At 39.7% G+C, this 21,182-nt stretch overlaps 1 long non-coding RNA gene across 1 annotated transcript in view; it reads right to left on the reverse strand.

The window, feature by feature from the left end:
- Nucleotides 1-18,018, reverse strand: part of LOC104917463 (uncharacterized) — a 42,428-nt gene extending 24,410 nt beyond the window's left edge. Inside the window, exon 1 of the long non-coding RNA XR_014880889.1 lies at nt 17,786-18,018. This is a non-coding gene — a long non-coding RNA (uncharacterized LOC104917463). The remainder of the gene's footprint in view (nt 1-17,785) is intronic.
- Between the last annotated feature and the right edge of the window lie 3,164 nt (nt 18,019-21,182).

Below are 21,182 nucleotides of genomic sequence, written 5' to 3' on the forward strand. Positions count from 1 at the left end.
CTCCTCTCCTCTCCTCCTCTCCCCTCTCCTCTCCTCTCCTCTCCTCTCCTCTCCTCTCCTCTCCTCTCCTCTCCTCTCCTCTCCTCTCCTCTCCTCTCCTCTCCTCTCCTCTCCTCTCCTCTCCTCTCCTCTCCTCTCCTCCTCTCCTTTTCTTCTCCTCTTCCTCCTCCTCCTTCTCCTCTCCCTTTCCTTCTCCTCTCCCTTTCCTTCTCCTGTTCATCTCCCCTCCTCTCCTCTTCTCTCCCCTCCCCTCCTCCACCCCCTCCCTCAAATCAAGAATTGCAGTCTCTTGTGCATCTATGCCATTGTTAACCATTAGAAAGAATGCTTCTTTATGAATACATTGTGTAATAAATCAGGCACTGCAGTTACCTGGTTACTGTTGCAGTGCAGTAACTAAGAAAAACCTAGCGTTTTTATTTTATTTTATTTCCAACGATACTATAAGCTCTCCTGAAGTTGGTTTCAAATTTTTGCTTTTCAATTTCAGTAAAAAGTTTTGCTTTCCTCTGGAATTTGCCATGTTAGAACAGTGGTCATTTTTCTCAAATACTAGATTTCCATTGTTTGAGATCATGGCTTATTTGTTCATTGGAAGAGATCTGTGTTGTGTATTGGCTCTCTGGAAAAGTCAGAAGAACAACTTATGTCAGAGAAAAGAATTGATGAGAGGAATACTTTTTTATTGGGATTTTTTTTTAGAGTAACCTTCCTATATGTGATTCAGAAGCCATGCTACGTCCTGAAAATGCATAGCCACTGTGGTAGTTACGGCCATGGAGGCCAGTGCCTACATTGTGTGCTGAATGCATAAGCAACATTCATGAATATCTTACACTCAGTCAGCAAAGAATTGAAATGTAGTTAGTATATTCTTGCTACTCACTGTATTTTACTTCTGGCTGTCAAAATGATTGCCAAAATAAATGTACTTTGACAACAGCTAAAACTCCTGCCCTAAGTCACTATTTTAGTATCTGATTATGTAAAATGATAGCATGGGACTAAAGGAGCTAGATTCTGCTTCTAGTTCTGCTAACATAAATCTGGAATAGCATTACAGAGGTTTGCAAAGTTATTTATGATTTACTGTAGTGTGTCTGTGAGATAAATTGGCCAGGGAGCACAGCTGTCTAATATTTCCTTCTGTTTACTCTTTTATGATTTTGAATACTGAGAAGCAGACAGCCTTGTGTTACAGGGTGATTAACAAGCTCCCCAAAACTCTGTGATACCATCACAATCACAAAGACAGCCAGGTGCAGTAAAATGAAAGATAACAGGCTGTTCCTTCAATTTCTTGGTGACAGTTGCCACCCAGTGATTTACATCTGGAAATAAGCATAAAGAGGAGTACTTTGCAATAGTCCAGCATTTGGATGATGCCTTCTTTCAGATGATCAAATACCATGTTCCATATTTTGGAACAAAAATTTGAGTGTAGCTTTGTGATCAAGATGCCCAACTCAAATTTGTTACCATCTTGAAAAAAAAGAACGAAAATAAAAAGAATTGGAGATTACCAGGCACATCACAGACTTAAGAGAGCTCTGCAGACAATGAAAGGTCTGGTTTCAGTGAAAGTGTGGGACAGTGGTTGCTGCAGACTACAGAAAAGTTAATTACTAGTTGATTTGCTTTGATGTCAGCATTACTAATGCACACAACTTTTTTCCTTTTCTTTTCTTCTAGGCCTAGAGTTAAAGAGATGAACTGAATGTTGAGCAGAGCCATGTCCAGTTGTCCTGGTAATGACTCATATCAAAAATACTGTTTGGGGCCAAGTTTTGTATGCAGGTATACTAATACACAATGTATTATCAGACAAATCATAAGACATATTTATCACAGGGCAAAATGTGGCCTTCAATTAGAACATATTTATTTGTCCTGCATCCTTACTGTCTACAACTTTAAATTCCTACATAAATTCCAGATCTGTTTTGGTGCTATTTGCCTCTACAGCAATGCAAAGACTTGGAAAATTCTGCAGGTGTACGAGGCACGTACTACAGCAAGTCTACTCCTATGCAGCAGTTTGGAAGTGGGAAACAGAGAAGAAGATAACTAGAGAACTCTTTGGTCTGACAGGGAGTGGCTATAGCTAATTTGTAAGGTCATTAAGTAAAATTTCAAAGACCTAGATCTTTTCTCCAGTTCTATTTTCATAACTGACTAAATGTCAATAATATTAAATCATGTGTATATGTGTAAATCCTTGTATATGTATTTACATTTTGTAACTATCCAAAAGCTACAGAAGCAACGCGAGAGACTACCTCTAACACATCCTTCTTGACTCCTTTCCTGAATGATGTTTGCCTAATAATCATATTGTTGAACCTGCACTGTGGAAAGCTTGTGTAAAAGTAAGAAGAAAAATAGAGGATTCCTTTTTAAAATCATGGACATTCATAAACATCAGGAATAGATAGAGGATATGTGGGAATTAACTCAGCAGGAGTTTCATTTTCATCTGTGTGTAGGTGTTTTTGGACTGTAGGTGGACTATGTAATAATGGTTTTATAATGGTAGGAAATTTGGCTGTAGGATGATATGCTGATAGGGCAATTCATTTCTGTTTTTACTCAAATTATTCGCTAACATAAGCACTGTGTTTACAAGCACAATGAAAATAAAAAGCAAATTTTTCTCAGCTTTGGTTGTGGGTAAGAAAATGTATTCATTGTGCAATGTTAATCACAGCTTCACAGCATGCATCTACACTACTATTCCTGGTATTGATTAGTACAAGAATCATTCAAACACAAGACCTTAATTTAGATAAAACTAGCAGAAGCATTCTTACAAGATATTCTCTGCATTTTTTAAAAAGAGACAGTACTGAAAAATTAAAGTATACTGAAAAATAACATATTTGTATTATAATCAGTGATAATTGTGTGAATTGTTATCTATTTTAACCTAAAGAATATTTGCTAAAACACACACGAACAAACTAAACTGACTTTTATAAAATTCATTAAGAAAAAAATGTTATGGTTTCACTTCTTAAAACTAGCAATCAAAACAGAAGTGTAGCTGATCTTGAAGGATTTTATTAAATCAAGTTAAAAATGAGATTTTTGAAATAAATAAATTGCAGAAGTCTGTCATAGACATGTCATTGAAGCAGACTTCTGCCAGCTGCAGTTGAAAAGGAAGTATCTTGATCATATAGTAGTTATGTTTAATGTTGGAAAAAATGTTTTCTAGAGATATAGAGAATGCAATATGAAATCTAGTGGTTTGATCCACTTTCTGTGAGTCTCAATCAAACACTGAATGGAATTGATAAGGGATGGGATGTCATATTAAGTATTTGCTGTGCATCTTCAATCAGTCACTCTTGTGGAAAAATTTTTACCCTACGTGCCACAACCAGAAAATGGTTAGTATGGAACAATGACATCTTCAGTGAGAATGATAAGCTCTTTCCATATTAAGTAACTCACCATTTCTTGGCCAATACATGAAACATATCCATTGATCAAGAGGAATATTGTACATCATACATAATATAAGTCATTGCAAATAATGTCCAGCAGAGATCTCACCACTGTCACTGAGTCTTAGAATGTAGATGAGTCTAAACTCATGGCTGAAAGAGAGGTATGGGCAAAACAGAGTGTATCCAATTCAGAGAACTGAACATCTGGGCCACCCTCTGAAGTATCTTTCTCTACTAACTCCATTAAGATTCTAGGGTGATTACACTCTTAATGAGAGCTCTGAACTGCCTACATAGCTGTGACATCAATTAGTCCATCCATACAGCTCCAGGTTTACTTTTCATCTGTTCCTGTGCAGAGTTGTTGTCTACCTTTTATATGCATGAAAATCACTAACAGAAGAGCTCATTAAAAATTTTAGAAGTTCTTGTTGAGAATTCCTCTTCTCTTTACATCTTCTTGTCACTTCAGAAACCGAGACATTTTCTTCAGGTTTTTTTTTTCATTCAAACAAGCTATATTATCTTTTGACTAGCTCAAAACATCTCTGGCAGCTTCTATCAATCTTCATAGGTTTCTTAATGAAGAGACTGCTTTTGTTGTTAAGGCAGCTGGGGACAAAATGGCAGAATCATTTAGAAGGCATTTCAGAGATTTCAGATTAATTGCATGAAGTGACACTGTCTCTAGATTACCCATTATTTTATCCTAGTCTTCACTTCTTCGCCTGTTGGTTCTTGAAAATTACTCATGTGTTTAAGTGACCACAGGACACTAATCTCATTGCCCGTCTGCTGAAGTCCATCAGGAACGTATTATAGTTCTGTAGAAGAATATAAATAACACAATCCACCCACAAGCATTTTTTTATGCAAAGTATGTCCTTCTTTACCTAGTGACTCGACAGCTAATAAAAAATTCTAACAGTTAGTTATGATATATTGGATAGGACTCAGCTACAGAAGGCAACAGAGGTAAAGCAAAACTGTATTTTAATAGAAGTCTCATCATTATCTGGAGCTTTTAAAATTCTGATTGCACTTTTATTGCATTATTTTATTGGTTTAATTGGCTATGTTTTAATATGGCCTTTAAAACTGTTATGGCAACCCACAGTTTTTCTAAAAAGTGTTGTATTATGATATAGTCATGCTATATGTTCTTTTTCTAACTAAGCTAGAGTCACTATTTTTAATTTAAGTAATTTGATAACAATATTAAATAGTACAATAGTTTGTTTATTTTTAGGACTGAAGGACTATGATTCTTTGTTTGCTGTAAAAATTTATATTTCCAATCTATGGTCTTCAGTTTCAGGTAAATAATTTTCAGAATTGTATAATCTAGAAGCATGAGTTATCATGCCTGTATTTCATGTGGCCATTTGAAGTGACACGGATTGCAGTGGCATTCTGTCTCCCATAATCTTACATAGATAAGATGAATTGAATTATATTTTACTGTCATTTTGTAGAGCTCGGGGACTTGGATAACTAGCTCTAACTCAGTTAACATTACCAGAGTTGCCTTATAGTAATAAAGGTGCAAAACAGCCTCCTTAAGAGAGCAATTTTTTTCTCGTGTGGATTCAGCCAGTCTCTCCAAAGTGCTTGTCTCTTTCTATTTTCTATTTAAGTAAAGCATAACACAACTACACTCCTAAGTGGAGATCTCAGCTGAAAACCTAATTTGGAATGACTGAAACATGTGAACATACATTTTAATTTTATTTTAATGTATTTTTCTATTGTAAAAAGGAAAACTCCTATATTAAGATGCTGCTCTGAGAATAAGGAAGATATGTATTTCTAGTAGAAGCCCTAGGCTTATCAGAGGAAACATTAGCTGTATGAAAAATATGTGAAATACTTCAAATAAACTTACATTAATACGGAGATTGTATCTGCCATCAATTTCTGACTTTGTAGATCAATTAATGAATGAGTGCTTTTCAAGGATGAAGCTATCTTCTATTGGTTAGTTCAGTAATAACCTTTTTCCAAAGCCATCAGTAGATCAGATTCTGCTATGTTAAAGATCTTCTAGAACATCTGTTGACAAATCATCAAGAAAGCTGGATCTTCATAAATTGGAGCCATTCATAATAAGTTTTTGACAAAGGAGTTCTGGCTTTCAGTAAATTTGACCGAAAAAAAAAAAAAAAAGAAAAAAAGAAAGAATGTGACGTTTACTGTCATTTTCCCTAACTTTTCCAGCATCTTTGCCTGATCTGTTTCCAGAAATTGATTTTCTAGGCACTTTGAAGGGAGGAAGACATATTGTAAGCAGCAAAATAAAATTTCATCAGCTACTTTCATTAAAAAACATTAGTTTTGTCAAGGACATTTTTTATGAGTTATTATAGTATAGAGTGACCCCTAGGCTTTGAGAAAATTATGTTCAGTTCTTTTACCTCATTGTACAGGAAACCACTTGTAGCTGCAGGCTACCTCTGGATGGGGGTGAGTTTGGAAGTATCAGTCCCACCCTTCCCTGTCACAGAAGAGCCACTATGCAGAATAAATAAATAAATCAATATTAATTGTTTCAGAATTACACAGAATCACAGAATCATAGGGGTTGGAAGGGACATCCAGAGATCATCCAGTCCAACTCCCCTGCCAAAGCAGGTTCCCTACACCAGGTCGCACAAGTAGGTGTCCAGGCGGTCTTGAATATCTCCAGAGAAGGAGACTCCACAACCCCCCTGGGCAACCTGTTCCAGTGCTCCGTCACCCTCACCGTAAAGAAGTTCTTGCACACATTTGTGCGGAACTTCTTATGCTCCAGTTTCTGGCCGTTTCTCCTTGTCCTGTCTCCACACACTGCAGAAAACAGTGGCCTCGCCACTCTGTCCCCCACACCTTAGATATGTATAGACCTGGATCAGGTCCCCTCTCAGTCGTCTTTTCTCAAGGCTAAATAGACCCAGGTCACTTAGCCTTTCTTCATAGGGGAGATGCTCCAGGCCCTTCACCATCTTTGTGGCCCTCCGCTGGACTCTTTCCAAGAGATCCCTGTCTTTTTTGTACTGGGGAGCCCAGAACTGGACACAGTACTCCAGATGAGGCCTTACCAGGGCAGAGTAGAGGGGGAGGATCACCTCCCTCGACCTGCTGGCCACGCTCTTTTTAATGCACCCCAGAATGCCATTGGCCTTTTCGGCCACAAGGGCACACTGCTGGCTCATGGCCAACCTGTCGTCCACAAGGACACCCAGGTCCCTCTCCGCAGAGCTCCTCTCCAGCAGCTCATTCCCCAGCCTGTATTAGTGCATGCAATTATTCCTCCCTAGATGCAAGATTCTACACTTGCTTTTGTTAACCTCATCCGGTTTCTTACTGCCCAGCTCTCCAGCCTGTCCAGGTCTCGCTGAATGGCAGCACAGCCTTGAGGTGTGTTGGCCAATCCTCCCAACTTTGTATCATCAGCAAACTTGCTGAGGGTGGCCACTATCCCCTCATCATGATCACTGCTGAAGATCATCAATCTGGGAGAAGAAATGGAGCAGCGGTGAACTGCTGCTGTGCAAGCTTTCCCTGTGCACAGAGCCAACAGTTGCTACAGCCTTCCTCTGCAGTGCCAGCAGGGCATTACCTTCTCCTTGGATGCTGTGCAGGTGCTCGAGTATCTGCTGGTAATATGGGTTCTTCCTTGGCCCAACCTGCAACACAGCACTGATGGAAGGATTGGCTGCTGGCAAAGGGTCCTATGTCCTGCTGTCCCCTTCTCCATCCCCCAAGTCATATTGTTCTTCCTTCCCCTCCTTACTCAAGGACTGCTCACCTCCAGGAAGACCCCCAGCACTGCCAGCCTATCTGGTCGGGTCAGGGCTGCCTTGAAGTTCTCATACTTGGTGGTGTAATGGACCATGTGAACTGAAAGGAAACACAGCTCCAATATGGGACAGGCACCCATGGAGGGTGCTCACTTCCTTGGACAGAGCATATTCTGGGGGAGGGATGCAGCTGTGCTGAGCATCCCTGCTAGGGGCACATTGCTGGTTAAGTGGGATAAAGGTGCCATAGCAGTGAGCACCAAGAGATGCCCTGAACATGGGCAGACAACCCACCCTGGAGGACAGTAGCTGTACCAGAAGGGATGAAATCAGACCTAGCTGGCTGTGAGCAGCTCACAGTCCTATGCCACCAGCCCACCAGCAGGACAGAACACTTCTCACCTCCCCAGCAAAGTGCTTGTGGTCAACGGTGTGCTCAGAGCCAGGTTTCAAAGACAAGCCCCAGTGCAGGAGCAGCTGCATGGCACGGTACGGCTGCACGTAGCCGCTCACAATGGCCAAGGACTCAGGCAGCTTCAGGACCACTGCAGAGGGAGGGAGAGTGCGGTTGGTAAGGCAGAGTCTGCAGAACGGCTGATGGAAGGAGTCACCTTGGACTGGGCGAGGTTGGTGACAACAAAGTGGCTTTGGATCTTAAATGAGGTTGAGGGTAAGGCAGTGGGTAGAGCCGTGCTATGAAGCAGGGTTCAGCCTGCAGGACACCCAGTGAATAAATTTATTCACTATGTGGGAATAACATGAAGAGGCTGTGAATAGAGGATAAGGGGATTGGCAGAGCCATGTACAACTGTGGGAGCACAGAGCTGCATCAGTGCTGCATCAAAGAGAGCAGCCTGCAGGCCTGGCCAGCACTGGGGGTGTGTCACATGAAATCTGCAGAGTTAGAGCAGTGCCTGTTTAGACACTGGGCACATGCATTTGGTTTTGCCTTTAGGTGTGGTTTGAGGCAAAGCTGAGCCCCAGATACCTGGCAAGCAGAACAGTGGAGTGGATAACCTAAGGGCTGAGCTATGGGGTTTGACAGGCACCAACATCATGAGCATCCCTGGACCCTGAGAGGCTGTGGATGGTTGGATGGTTGGACTGGATGATCTTTTAGGTCTTTTCCAACTTCGGTGATTCTGTGAAGTTGGAAGGGACCTTAAAGATCATCCAGTTCCAGCCCCCCTGACATGGGCAGGATTGCCACACAACAGCTCAGGCTCCCCAGTGCCCCATCCAGCCTGGCCTTTAACGCTTCCAGAGAGGCACACATAGTGCCAGGGCCTCACCACACACTGAGTAAAGAATATTTTCCTAGCATCTATCCTAAATTACCCCTATTTTAATTTAAAGCCATTCCTGCTCGTCTTATCATTATTAGATCATGTAAACATAGAATCACAGAATCATAGAATCGCAAGATTGGAAACGACCTACAAGATAATCTAATCCAACCATCCTCACACTAACATTGCTACCACAAGCTACTAAACCATATCTTATAGCTCCTCATCCAGACGCCTCTTGAACACTGCCAGGGACAGTGACTACCCACCTCCCTGGGCAGGCCATTCCAGTGCCTGACCGCTCTCTCAGAGAAAAAGTTCTTCCTTATGTCTAATCTAAACTTCCTCTGGTACAACTTGTGTCCATTTCCTCAGGTCCTGTTTGTTGCCTGGGAGAAGAGGCCAAACCCCTCCTCATCACAATCTCCCTTCAGGAAGTTGTAGAGTGCAATGAGGTCTCGAATGAGGCTCCTCTTCTCCAGAATGAAAAATCGCAGCTCTCTCAGGCACTTCTCATAATATTTGTGCACCAGACCCCTCACCAGTTTAGTTGCCCTTCTATGGACACGTTACAGGACCTCGATGTCCTTCTTGTAGTGAGGGGCCCAAAACTGAACACAATATTCAAGATGCAGCCTCACCAGCGCTGAGTACAGGGGGATGTTACCTCCCTGCTCCTGCTGGCCACACTATTTCTAATGCAGGCCAGGATGCCATTGCCCCTCTTGGCCACCTGGGCACACTGTCAGCTCACATTCAGCTGAGCATCAACCAACACCCCCAAGTCCCTTTCCTCTTCACAATCATCCAGCCTCTCAACCCCAAGCCTATAGCGCTGCATGGGGTTATTGTGGCCAAACTCAGGACCCGGCACTTGGCCTTGTTGAATCTCATCCCATTCACCTCAGCCCAGTGATCCAGCTTATTTAGATCCCTCTGAAAGGCCTCCCTACCTTCAGGCAGATTGACACAACCTCTCAGCTTGGTGTTATCTGCAAACTTACTGAGGGTACACTCAAGCCCTTCATCTAGGTCATCAATCAATATATTAAACAAGATGAGCCCCAGTACCGACCCCTGGGGGACACCACTTGAAACAGGTCACCAGCAGACTTAATTCCATTAACTACTACCCACTGGGCATGGCCCTCTAGCCAGTTCCTTACCCAAAGAAGGATATTCCTGTCCAGGCTACGGGCAGCCAATTTCCCCAGGGGAATACTGTGGGAGACTGTGTCAAAGACTTTGTTGAAGTCCAGGTAGACTACATCAACAGCCTTTCCCTCATCTGCCAGGCTGGTCACCCAGTCATAGAAGGAGATGAGGTTGGTCAAACACGATCTGCCTTTCATGAACCCAAAAAGTCTCTCTCCTTCCTACATATAAGGGACCCTTGCACATGAACCCTGCTACATCTCTGACAATCATTACCTGATGTCCTCTCATTTGCTTTGTCTGGGACCAGCCCTTCTGGATCCCATTCACCTTGGATGAACTAATCTGAGTAGTCCAAAACTGAGTCAGCGTGTAAGCTAACTGGGAGTGGGAACATGGGGAGATATGGTGCTCCCTGTCCCTCATTATTTAAGCAGGGTAAATGCACTCAATGAGTATGAATCTGAGTTTTACTGCAGGTACATCACTGCTTTCACATATCAAGCCTCCCTGAAGTCAACAGGACACCTATAGCCCTGATTCAGACATCTCGTAAGTCAACATCAATCAGATTGACTTCTGTTAGGTGACATGCAATAGGAAGATCATTACTAGAGTAATGAGCAAATGGGAAAAAAATCCAGGAAAGGAGAATTATTAGAAATCTGTCCTGTCTACTGATAAAACTCAAAGTAGAACAACTCAGCAGGATCACTCACTTGAGAGGAGCTGCCTGGATGAAAATAGACTCCTCATTGATAGTCAGATCATTGAGAGTCCAAAAACAGAGACACTATTGAAAAAGTGCCTGCAAACTGACTCTGTTTGGCATCTGACTGAGTTGTGGGAGCCCTGAAGCTACCAGCAGCTTCCTGCCTGCTACTCTTGGAAATGCTTTATTTAGTGAAAGCAATAAACAGTACCCAGTGGGAAACTCCAGACTAATGTTTTATATTGATTAAATGCTAACAGCAGGGAGAGGCTTGATGTGGACTTTCAGAAAGTTGAACTTCAGAAAGCTGAATACCCCTTACTAGTAACAAATAAGATACCAAATCTAGGACATTACATCTTCCTATCAGGTGAAGGAGTCTGAAACTATTCCTGATTCTGCTGTAAAAAAAATTAATTCCATTGAAGTCAACTGCAAATCAGGTCAATCTGTTTGAATTGTTTGAAAACATCATATATCTGTTAGATGGTAAAAAGTTTTAAAAATAATTAGTTTTAAGTTGGGAGGTACTAAGTGGGTGGAATCACATGAATTTATGTTGTGTATTTCATATAATTTAAAAACAATCCAGAAGCAACCTAAGGAACTCAGGCTCCTTAGGCTTGACAAAGATATAGTAAAGTGAATTTGATTCTTGTTGACAGGTGCAGTTCAGTGACATTCTCCTAAATCTCCTGGTACCTGTGGATACTTTCATAAGGGGCAAAATTCTTGCTGCACAGAGAATTGAAAGACGCATAACAAATTCATAATGTTATGAATTTTTGTATGAATGCAAGATTTAAGTTTTGGTAACTAATACTGCTTAGTGTTGCTAAGAATCAGTGTGTCTAAACTCGATATGAAGGATGGTGTCTGAGTATTTATATGTATTCAGTATGAAATTTCTTTTTTTTATTTTTATTTATTTATTTATTTATTTATTTATTGCTAATAGTCATTCCCTTATACTGCATTGTATTGATGTCTCAGCTATTTTTCCATTTGGAAATCTTCTAGAAAACTTTTTTTTTTGTAACTTCTGTTTCTTTGTTTGTTTTCTTCCCCCCCAGGGTTTCTAGTGTGCTTTTCATTGGTTTTCTTTTATGAACACAGTGTGCCTTATGCTTTTCCATTTTACAGTTTGTCACAGTTCTTCTGCCAAGTCCATTAGAAAGAAAGGCGCTGGGTTTAATTTTCCCTTTGAAGAAATTATCTTGAGTTCTGGAAAAACCCTTAGAAACTAAAATGAGAGAGGGAATACCCGTGACGGGTGGTGGGTTCCAGGGCTGGGGTGCTCTTACAAGGTCAAGAGGATAAGAAAATTATTGGAAGAATAAACTATGGAAAACCACTATAATAATATTTCATAAAACTGTCACCTAGGAGTACTTGAGTCTCTGTTTAGTGCTGTGCAGCTAACAAAATTCTGTATGGAATCAGCCACTCCATTTCTCTACTATGTCTCAGTGGGGGCTGCAGAGACACAGTATTTCAGCAGCTCCATTCTGTAAATGTCTGAAGCCTTAGGTATGCTATTTGAAGTGAGCACTCTTCTGATGCCAAGGGCAGAGTCTCTCAGCTTCCTACTGCTTTGTGTAGCCTCAGCTGAAGCAATTTGAGCTCTGCCCTCCACCTCAGTGTGCCTACTTACTTTGAAGTAGCCTCTACACCCTTTCAGCATCTGGAATACAATCAGATTTCTTCCCCAGAGTGCATGCTGTGTAGGAATGATTCAGTGATGTATAGTGCCCTTAAATGACACCTTGACACTAGGAAGAACCATGTCCTAGGCAGCAGCTTATTTCATCGGATTTACCACTCACCCCATTCAGCAGCTCCTTACTGCATTTCCTCACCAGATTAGCTGATTCACAGAATCACAGAATTGCAGGGCTATAACTAACTCCTAGCTCCTAACACCTCAACTCACATGTATCCTATGTTTTCATTTTCTGGCATTACTTGAATATTTTCCTCTAAAACAAAAATTAACTGCATTTTAATGTTGTTTTATTTTATCTAAAATTCAAATAATCTCAGTGAGTAACTCAAGTGAGTTTTTCTCCTTGCTTGTTCCCCTCTGAAACCATCTCATATTGCTAAGTAATACCAATCTAAAGGACTTGGATGGCATACAGGAGTAGCTATTTCTTTGTAATAAATCAGATTCCCTCATATGTATTACTACCTTTGAAGAAGTTCTTTATTATCTGAACTTCAGGAATCATCATAGTACTTTATATCAGAATACTCAAGTATTGTCTACACATGATTGTATTTGCTCACAATTGTTAATAAATGTTTTCAAATGAGTAAAAAAAAATTTTCATAGTTTCAGAGTCAGAAGTGGTAGAATGACATTTTCTCAAGCTTTATGTAATATTGATTTCTAGGAAAAATCAAGGTAACAAATACACCTTTCAGAAGAGTGATCAAAATTATCAAAACAAGAAGCCTTTTGCTGAGGTTCTTTGATATTCTTAATTAGAAGAAACATTATAATCTCACACTGTGAAACAGATAATCTCTAAAAAGAGATCTGAAAGCTTATTGCCTAAAAGCAAATGAACAAAAATCTAAAGCTTGCCAAAGACAGAAATAGTTTCTTTTTCTTGGGAGTCACTAATTAGAATTCATAAATTATGGGGAAATTTGGGTGACAGTGGCTTTAACACAGGATTAAACGAATTTTTAAAATTATGCGTAGCTCACTGAAGAACTAAATGAAACAAATTTAAAGCTTTAGTACCACAAATCAATCCAACAGGCTGAACAGCCTTATCTTATTTCTACTGATAGAGCAGAGTCAGTCTCAGATGTTTCTGACTTACTTGGGGGAGTGGATGCAGTTTAGTGTTGCTCAGAATCAGTGGGAGTAGGATTTTCAAACTATTATATAACTCTTACTTTGAGCAGAGGAGGAGATCCCAGCACATCTGCTGCTAGTAAGATCCCTTCTACTTGTACCTCTCTCCAGAAGGAATTTGAAATGCTCATCTGAGTTGGAGAATAGCATTGTTACACTGCAACTGACACACTGGTTGGGTATAAACTAAACATCCCATTACCTACTGGGACTTAGCAAACTATAAACTAAGGCTTCCTGCTGGTTATTGTGGTTGGGTCTTAGTTAAACAGAAAGTGGTCTATGAGGGTTGTTCAGTGTCTTCTTTTTCCTCAGTACAGTCTGTTGATTTGGAAATGTTATCTGCTATGAAGGTTGAGATCTTGGTGCAAGAACCTCACCTGGAGTGATTAGGAGCAAAGATTCTGCTTAGAAAGAAGATGACCTCAATATGAAGTACAAAGCATATGGGAAAAAGGGCTCAGACAGGATGAGAGTTCTAGAAGTAACAGCTGAAGAGGAAAAAATCTCAATGAATCTTTAAATAGGTAAAAACCAAGAATTATTGTATTATTTTTGAATGATAAAGGACTTTGCCACTTACTTTTATGCACAGAAAATGCCAAGAAGTCTCATTATTCTGTTTCTTTTGGAGCCAAGGGCAGCAGGAACAAAATGTTCTTTTCAGTGTAATACCTAGGGGGTAATTGAAATATAATTGAATTTTTTATGACATATTTGGATTTAAACTTGACTTTGTTTTAAGATTCTCGTACTTTTTAAGAAAAGTAAGTCTTAACAAAGCCACTGAGATTTATTCTTTGAAATGAATTTTACTGAGTTCAGCACAGAAAGCCTTTTTGTACTTTGCCCTAATCTACTGTAATAAAAAAACAAAATCACTCTTCTTCCTGTATTTTCTATTTTTTATTTGTTGCAAACTACTGAGTCAGTGTCACTTCTGATTATAGATAATTATGAAATTGGCACAGACAGTTGAAAATAGTTCAGCTATGACTTGAGGAAAATATAAGTAGAGGAGTACTCAGCTGAGAGCTAGTACAAGATATTGATATGTATCCTGCAATTGCTGGAAGCATTTTTGCATCACATGTATAATTCATTTTTGTTGGCTACTGAAGAGGATTATGAAAAACAACCAACATACTTCTACTTTTCAAACCAGCTCCTACACAAGAACATTAACTGTCTAAAATTTTGGGTGCTCTCTGCAGTCAAGGAGGTATTTGAGCAGTATAATCAACACACGTTGGCACTGACACTTCAAGCAGAATGGATTACTTTCTTCCTGGTCATGCTGTAAAGTAGAGTGAAATCCACCTTCGCTTTTTCAGTACAATCAGGTTTTCCAATCTGAAAAGCAACCTCCTTATTTTATTTCTTAATTCATATCAGGTAAGTTAAACACATGCCAAAGATTTGTTTATGTTTCACATGTATCTGCATTCTGAGAAATAGCATTAGCATCCTTTACCAGCTCTACAGTGAGTTATTTAAAACAAAAATAAAGGCAAAACTGCAAGCTACTCAGCCTTCCTTGATTTAACTAACAATGAACTGAATAACTTTAGTGGACCAACCTTCCTGTTCAGCATCACACTGGCACAGGACATTAGCATTCTTTAAGACTGAATGTCCTCATCAGCTGTGTAAAAGGAAGAGCAAAGTATTTTTTCCTTTTCATCTTAGAAATTTTAAATTAAACCACCCCTCTGGCTTTCTCACAGGCAAAGTTCATTTAATACAGTAGATAAGACCCAGTGTTTGAAGAACATTAATTAAAGTTGAATGGCGCAAGTGCAGATGATAGAACATGGCTGCATTAGGTTATTTTTTACAGAAGGCTTTATCCTTCAAGTTCTTTGGAAACAAAAAAAGAATGATGACCTTTCTCCTTTAGGACAATCCACACTGTTCTAGACATTTGGTATTAAACATCCCACTCAAAATTTTCTAAGAGAACATATCATATATTTAAGGACAATACTGTTCTAATTTATTGTGAAAGATATATACTGACACATCACAAAAAATACCTGAGTTGTATAACTCAGAACTGAGTAACCTGTAGGTGAGGTTCATGGGGAAACTCTAAAACTCACAAATAAGTGACAGCAGATGATTTCTGCAAAGCAGATGTACTCTGGATATAATTTTCATGCAACTACAAATGCTCCTAGCAAATCCATCAATGGGCACCAGTGTTAGATGCCACTTTATGTCTAATGTCAAGTCTGGTCAGTTTTTCAGCTAAAGTATGCTCAAGATGGAGCATAAGCTCAGTGCTTCACCATCTACGCAGTAAAATTTCTTCACATACTGTGGGAATCAAATGTTGTTTCTGCATTAGAATTGGATAATAGATATTTTTTTTATGTCATGATCTCTGCTCTCAGAGTTCTTTTTGGGAGTCTTTCTGCTTAACTTGGGGAAGATCTCTGATAGTTTACGTCACTTATCCTCTAGATGACCCTTCCCAGGAACGCACGCTCTGTATATAGGTGTATGTAGGTGTATATATGTATATTTTGTCGTACACACTGCAAGAATATCCTGCACCAGATCAAATCAGAGAACAAGTCATGGCATGCCCGAGGAAGCGCCTGAAGAGACATCGGAAGGCCTGACATCATCCCCCGCCCTCGTGCTCCTTGTTTAACGAAGACTTGGAAGCAAATCATCATATCAATATGAACAAGAAGAGGATTGAGACGTCTTGGAGACACAGGACTGACACCAGGTAACAAACAAATTAACAAGTAAATAACAAATGTAAATCCTCTGATAAGATTATGAACCTGGAGTATCCAGCCAGTGGGGAAACAGGCGAGGGGGGGGAGGCAAGGGGGAGAAAACAGGGTAAAAAGGCTGTCATGTTGTGTCCATAGGTGCTCCTGCTTGCGGGACGCCCGCCATTGCAATCGCGAATAAAATCTGCTTTTATCAGAGGTACCGTCCTGAGTCCTGACAAAATTATTTGGATATTTCCAACAATACCAAAACCATGGCGGCCTAATCTTTGCATCATCAAGAAAACACGCTTAAAAAACAATACCAGTTACCAGCTAGTTTAAGGTCTGAATGAGCCGCAGATTAAAAAAAGAGAAAAGAAATCTATTAAAAATCAGAGAACAGATCAAAAAAGAAACAATTTCAGAATTTTAATAGGTATTTTATAGGCAGAAAGAACACTGAAAGAATCAGATGCATTATTTATGCTAAATTGTCCTCCCATCCTTGCTCAAAATTCACTCTATTGGCCAGTAAGAAATGACAAAAATTACATGGATCCTGTTTATAGAGTTAATTTTTGTTGTGTAGTAGGGCTTATAGTAATTTCTGATTCCTCTGCATGCTGCAACAGAATGTGGATAAGAGCAAACATAGATGCTGTGGGAATCAAATGTTGTTTCTGCATTAGAATTGGATAATATATATATTTTTATTTCATAATCTCCACTGTCATAGTTCTTTCTGGGAGTCTTTCTGCTTAACTTGGGGAAGATCTCTGATAGTTTACATCACTTATCGTCTAGATAACCCGTCCCAGGGACGCATGCTCTGTATATAGGTGTATATAGGTGTATATATGTATATTATGTCATACACACTGCAAGAATATCCAGCACCAGATCAAATCAGAGAACAAGTCATGGCATGCCCGAGGAAGCGCCTGAAGAGATATCGGAAGGCCTGACATCATCCCTCACCACGGTGATCCTTGTTTAACGAAGACTTGGAAGCAAATCACCATATCAATACGACAAGAAGAGCACTGAGACATCTTGGAAACGACAGGATGGCGACACCAGATAACAAACAAATTAACAAGTAAATAACAAATGTAAATCCTCTGATAAGATTGTGAACCTGGAGTACCCAGCCAGTGGGGAAACAGGGGAGAGGGGGGCGGCAAGGGGGAGAAAACAGGGTATAAAGGCTGTCATGTTGTGTCCATAGGTGCGCTCCTGCTTGCGGGACGCCCGCCATTGCAATCGCGAATAAAATCTGCTTTTATCAGAGATACCGTCCTGACAAAATTATTTGGATATTTCCAACATGTCTTTTTTCAGAAAAAAGGAACACTACTTTTTTCTTTCTCGGTTTCTGCAGTATTTGTGAAAGAAGGGAGAGAAGGCTAATGAGAACTGCACTGTGAACAGTTTCTCTGGAGTGTAATGTTCAGGTGTATGTTAATGTTTTTGAGAAAAAAAAAGAAAGAAAATAAAAAGACACTGTAACAAAGAAGACAAGCACTAGCAAAATTAAGATATTTCCAATTTCCACTGAAACAGTGTCTCGCTCTGATTTATAGGAGGGAGATGAGGTTCTTTTAATATTATATACCCGGCGTGAGATTAAGAAACAACGGTTCAAATGTTGGTCCGACCAGTTTATTATAAATCTTAATTAGGGAGATGGGGAAAGGGAGGACGGACATTATTATGAATTAGGGTAATGGGGAAGGGAAGGAGGGCGATAGAAAAGATAGGAAAGAAGCAAGAATTGCGTAAAGCAGGGATAGTCACCACCAGGGTCCAGCAGCGGTCCCGATGCACGACGTTTCGATGGTCGGAGGTGGAAGCAGCGGGGGGGGGGGAAGAGAGCAGCAGCGTGGCCGGCCTTGGGCAGCAAGCAAGTGACAGGAGGAAGTCGCGGAGCCGATCAGGAGGAAGCAGCAGGACTTAGGTAGCAGGCCCAAGACAGTCCGCCAGCACGCAGGAATTCCGTGGTGAGGGATCTGATGGCAGACACCTACCCTCATGGTTTTCGGTTCCTCCTTTTATCCTCCTTTTCCTCCTGCCTACGTGACATCCCTGGGCGCTTGAGCAAGAGTCATGTGAGTATCCCCCGAGATGGCCATCATCCTGACATAAGTCCACACAAAAGACCGCTTCACAGCTATTTAGCTGCAGCTTATCTCTCTCTCCTTGCCCCTGGCCTTGTCCATCAAAGTTCTCCAGACAAAGGATTTCACAACCTTTGCCGAGGACTTGCCTGGACTTGTTCATCTATGTTCTTCAGACAAAGGATTTCACAACCTTTGCCCAGGACTTGCCTGGACTCGGACAAGTCCATCTGTGTCCCCAGCAAGCTTTGAGATACTGATGTTAACAGAATAATATCTTACAAGCAGTAAATTAATAATATTCACTTGTTCAAAATGGGTAATGATCACACTGAAAATGACTAAAATACTTCTTGCTCACATTAATCTGAAATTACCTTGAACACATTTAAAATAAACTTTTGTTATCACCTTAAAGTTTTATATACAACATTCTCTGTTTCAGCTATAGATTATAAACCTGGGAATTTTTTGTTTTTTGTTTTGTTTTGTTTTGTTTTTTATCCCGAAAATATGCAAAAGGGGATAAAAAGAGATTGAACTTGTAAAATCATGATGGAGCTATTTTTGGAAATGTGAATTAGAGAATATTGCTCATTCCAAGAATTAATTTTACCTACTGACTTTGGTATTTTGTATTGCCATGCAATACAGTGACATTTCATGAATTAGGAAAAGTAAAAAAATGATTGGTTGCATTATGCAGAAACATTCAACAATATGTAAGTCATATTTCAGAACACTGGAACTAAAAACACAACAGAAATTTACAATGTCTATAGATCTAAGGTCTAATATTAATTATAGTTATCTAATACTTAATGTCAAACTTCATGTTGAAAAGACAAATTCAAGTACAGTACCTCTTGCCCAGAATATTCATGCAAGTAGAAAGTCTTGAAATTTGTCATTCTGAACAAATGCTTTTCAAACTAGGATGCTTGCACATAGCTTCTTGACAGTTTTTCAAGACAAATCTTGGCTACATATGTTGTAATTTAATGTATTTTAAGTGTAATCACTCATGTTTCCATAATACTTTGAGTAATCCTATATATTAAAAATGACATTGGCAGAAAAAAGTACTGTCAAAAAATTGTTTTCAAAAATATATTACACATTGAACCTTGTGAACATTTATTTAGTTTAATATTTTCCTGTGATGTTTCTTTTTTGCCTGAACCCTTAGTCAGTCCTTAATGTGTATGCGCCTTTAGAACAGATTATGTCCTTTCTTCCCTTTAAAAATCTCCATGCAAAGAATTCAGATAATCCAACTGAATTTGTTAATCTTCAAGAATTTGAACCCATTTTACTCCTACCTTAAAAATGTATAATTCTTTTAAATGACCTTTTAAATAACTGCACTAGTATAAATTCATCACATATATTATTCATTTGATTACATGATTCATATTATATTATTTTGCAAAAAGTTGAGAAAATTAGTTTGCCAAAATTTGACCATTTCCATAATAAGTTGGGTATAGCTTTGGCATTAAGAACGCAAGTTTGAATAGTATTGGGTCGACCACAACCACTAGCCAACCAGCCCCCGCTCCGTTGCTCACTCACTCCCCCATACAGTGAAAGAGAAAATTGAAAGGGCAAGAGGTGGAGGGCAATCAGGTGTTACGGTAAAGATACATTAGTAAAGTAAATAAATACTTTAAAAACAAGAAAGTTAAAAACTACCACTCACCACCTGCAAAATAAATATCCAAAGGGAGGTGGGAGGCAAATGGATGAGGCCAGGATCTTCTTCTGGTGGGTAGCGGCAGGACAAGGAGTAATGGCCTAAAACTTAAACACAGGAAATTCCGTACAAACGTGGAAGAACTTTACAGTGAAGGTGATGGAGTACTGGAAGGGGTTGCTCAGATAGGTTTTGGAGTCTCCTTCTATGGAGATATTCAAGACCTGCCTGCACAGTTACCTGTGCGATCTATTGTAGGGCACCTGCTTTTAGCAGGGGCGTTGGACTCATCTCTTGTGGCTGCTTCTAACCTCTGCAATTCTGTGATTCTGTATGTTAGCAATGGCCTGAGCATGCTGCAGACAAAATTTAGATATCCTTTTCCAAAATGTTCACTATCCTTTATTGTTTCTAGGAGAAGTCAGAATACATCTGGCACTTATCAGCTTGACTTAGTCCATCACAAATCATGGCATCCAAGAGCTGTCATTTAACAAATGCTGGAAGGAGAATTCAAGGCCCAGCTCTTGACTAGTTTGATTACCTCCTTCTCTCTGCTTGAGAGAAAGAAGAAATAACAAGAAGTCCCATCTAAATTTGCTATCGTGCTAGAGAGGATGGATCAAATTCCTCTTTTCTTATTCAAACAGAATTATTTTAAAGTACAGAAGTGAAAACATTGTAGCCATGAACTTAGGGTGCTCATTTGGAGAGGAAAACTAGTAGGCTTGCATCTAAACAATTCACTGTTATCTGTCTGTATAGTAACTAATAGATCCTAGGGCTAATAATTGAGCTCACATTTTTGGTATCCTTTTCATTTTTGTAAAAGCATTTCTTTCCTCCTCTGTCTTTAACTCTTCCACTTTCTTCTTTCCTCTAGCAGAAATTAAAAGCAGTCACTGTGACTTCATTCTTTGATAAAATAATTTATATGAACGATTTAATATAAATTGAATTAGTAGATTAACGGATTGTAACAGGACATTTGCAATTATGTAGTCTGATCTGCATAACACAGTCCATATGATTTTGAATTAATTTCAGCTTGTTGGAAATATCCAAATAATTTTGTCAGGACGGTATCTTTGATAAAAGCAGATTTTATTCGCGATTGCAATGGCGGGCATCCCGCAAGCAGGAGAGAGCCTATGGACACAACATGACAGCCTTTTTACCCTGTTTTCTCCCCCTTGCCTCCCCCCCCTCCCCTGTTTCCCCACTGGCTGGGTAATCCAGGTTCACAATCTTATCAGAGGATTTACATTTGTTATTTACTTGTTAATTTGTTTGTTACCTGGTGTCAGTCAGTCGCCATCCTGTTGTTTCCAAGATGTCTCAGCGCTCTTTTTGTCGAATTGATATGGTGATTTGCTTCCAA

The sequence above is a fragment of the Meleagris gallopavo genome, chromosome 1 (assembly GCF_905368555.1).
Source record: "Meleagris gallopavo chromosome 1, MGAL_WU_HG_1.1, whole genome shotgun sequence".
Taxonomy (NCBI): domain Eukaryota; kingdom Metazoa; phylum Chordata; class Aves; order Galliformes; family Phasianidae; genus Meleagris; species Meleagris gallopavo.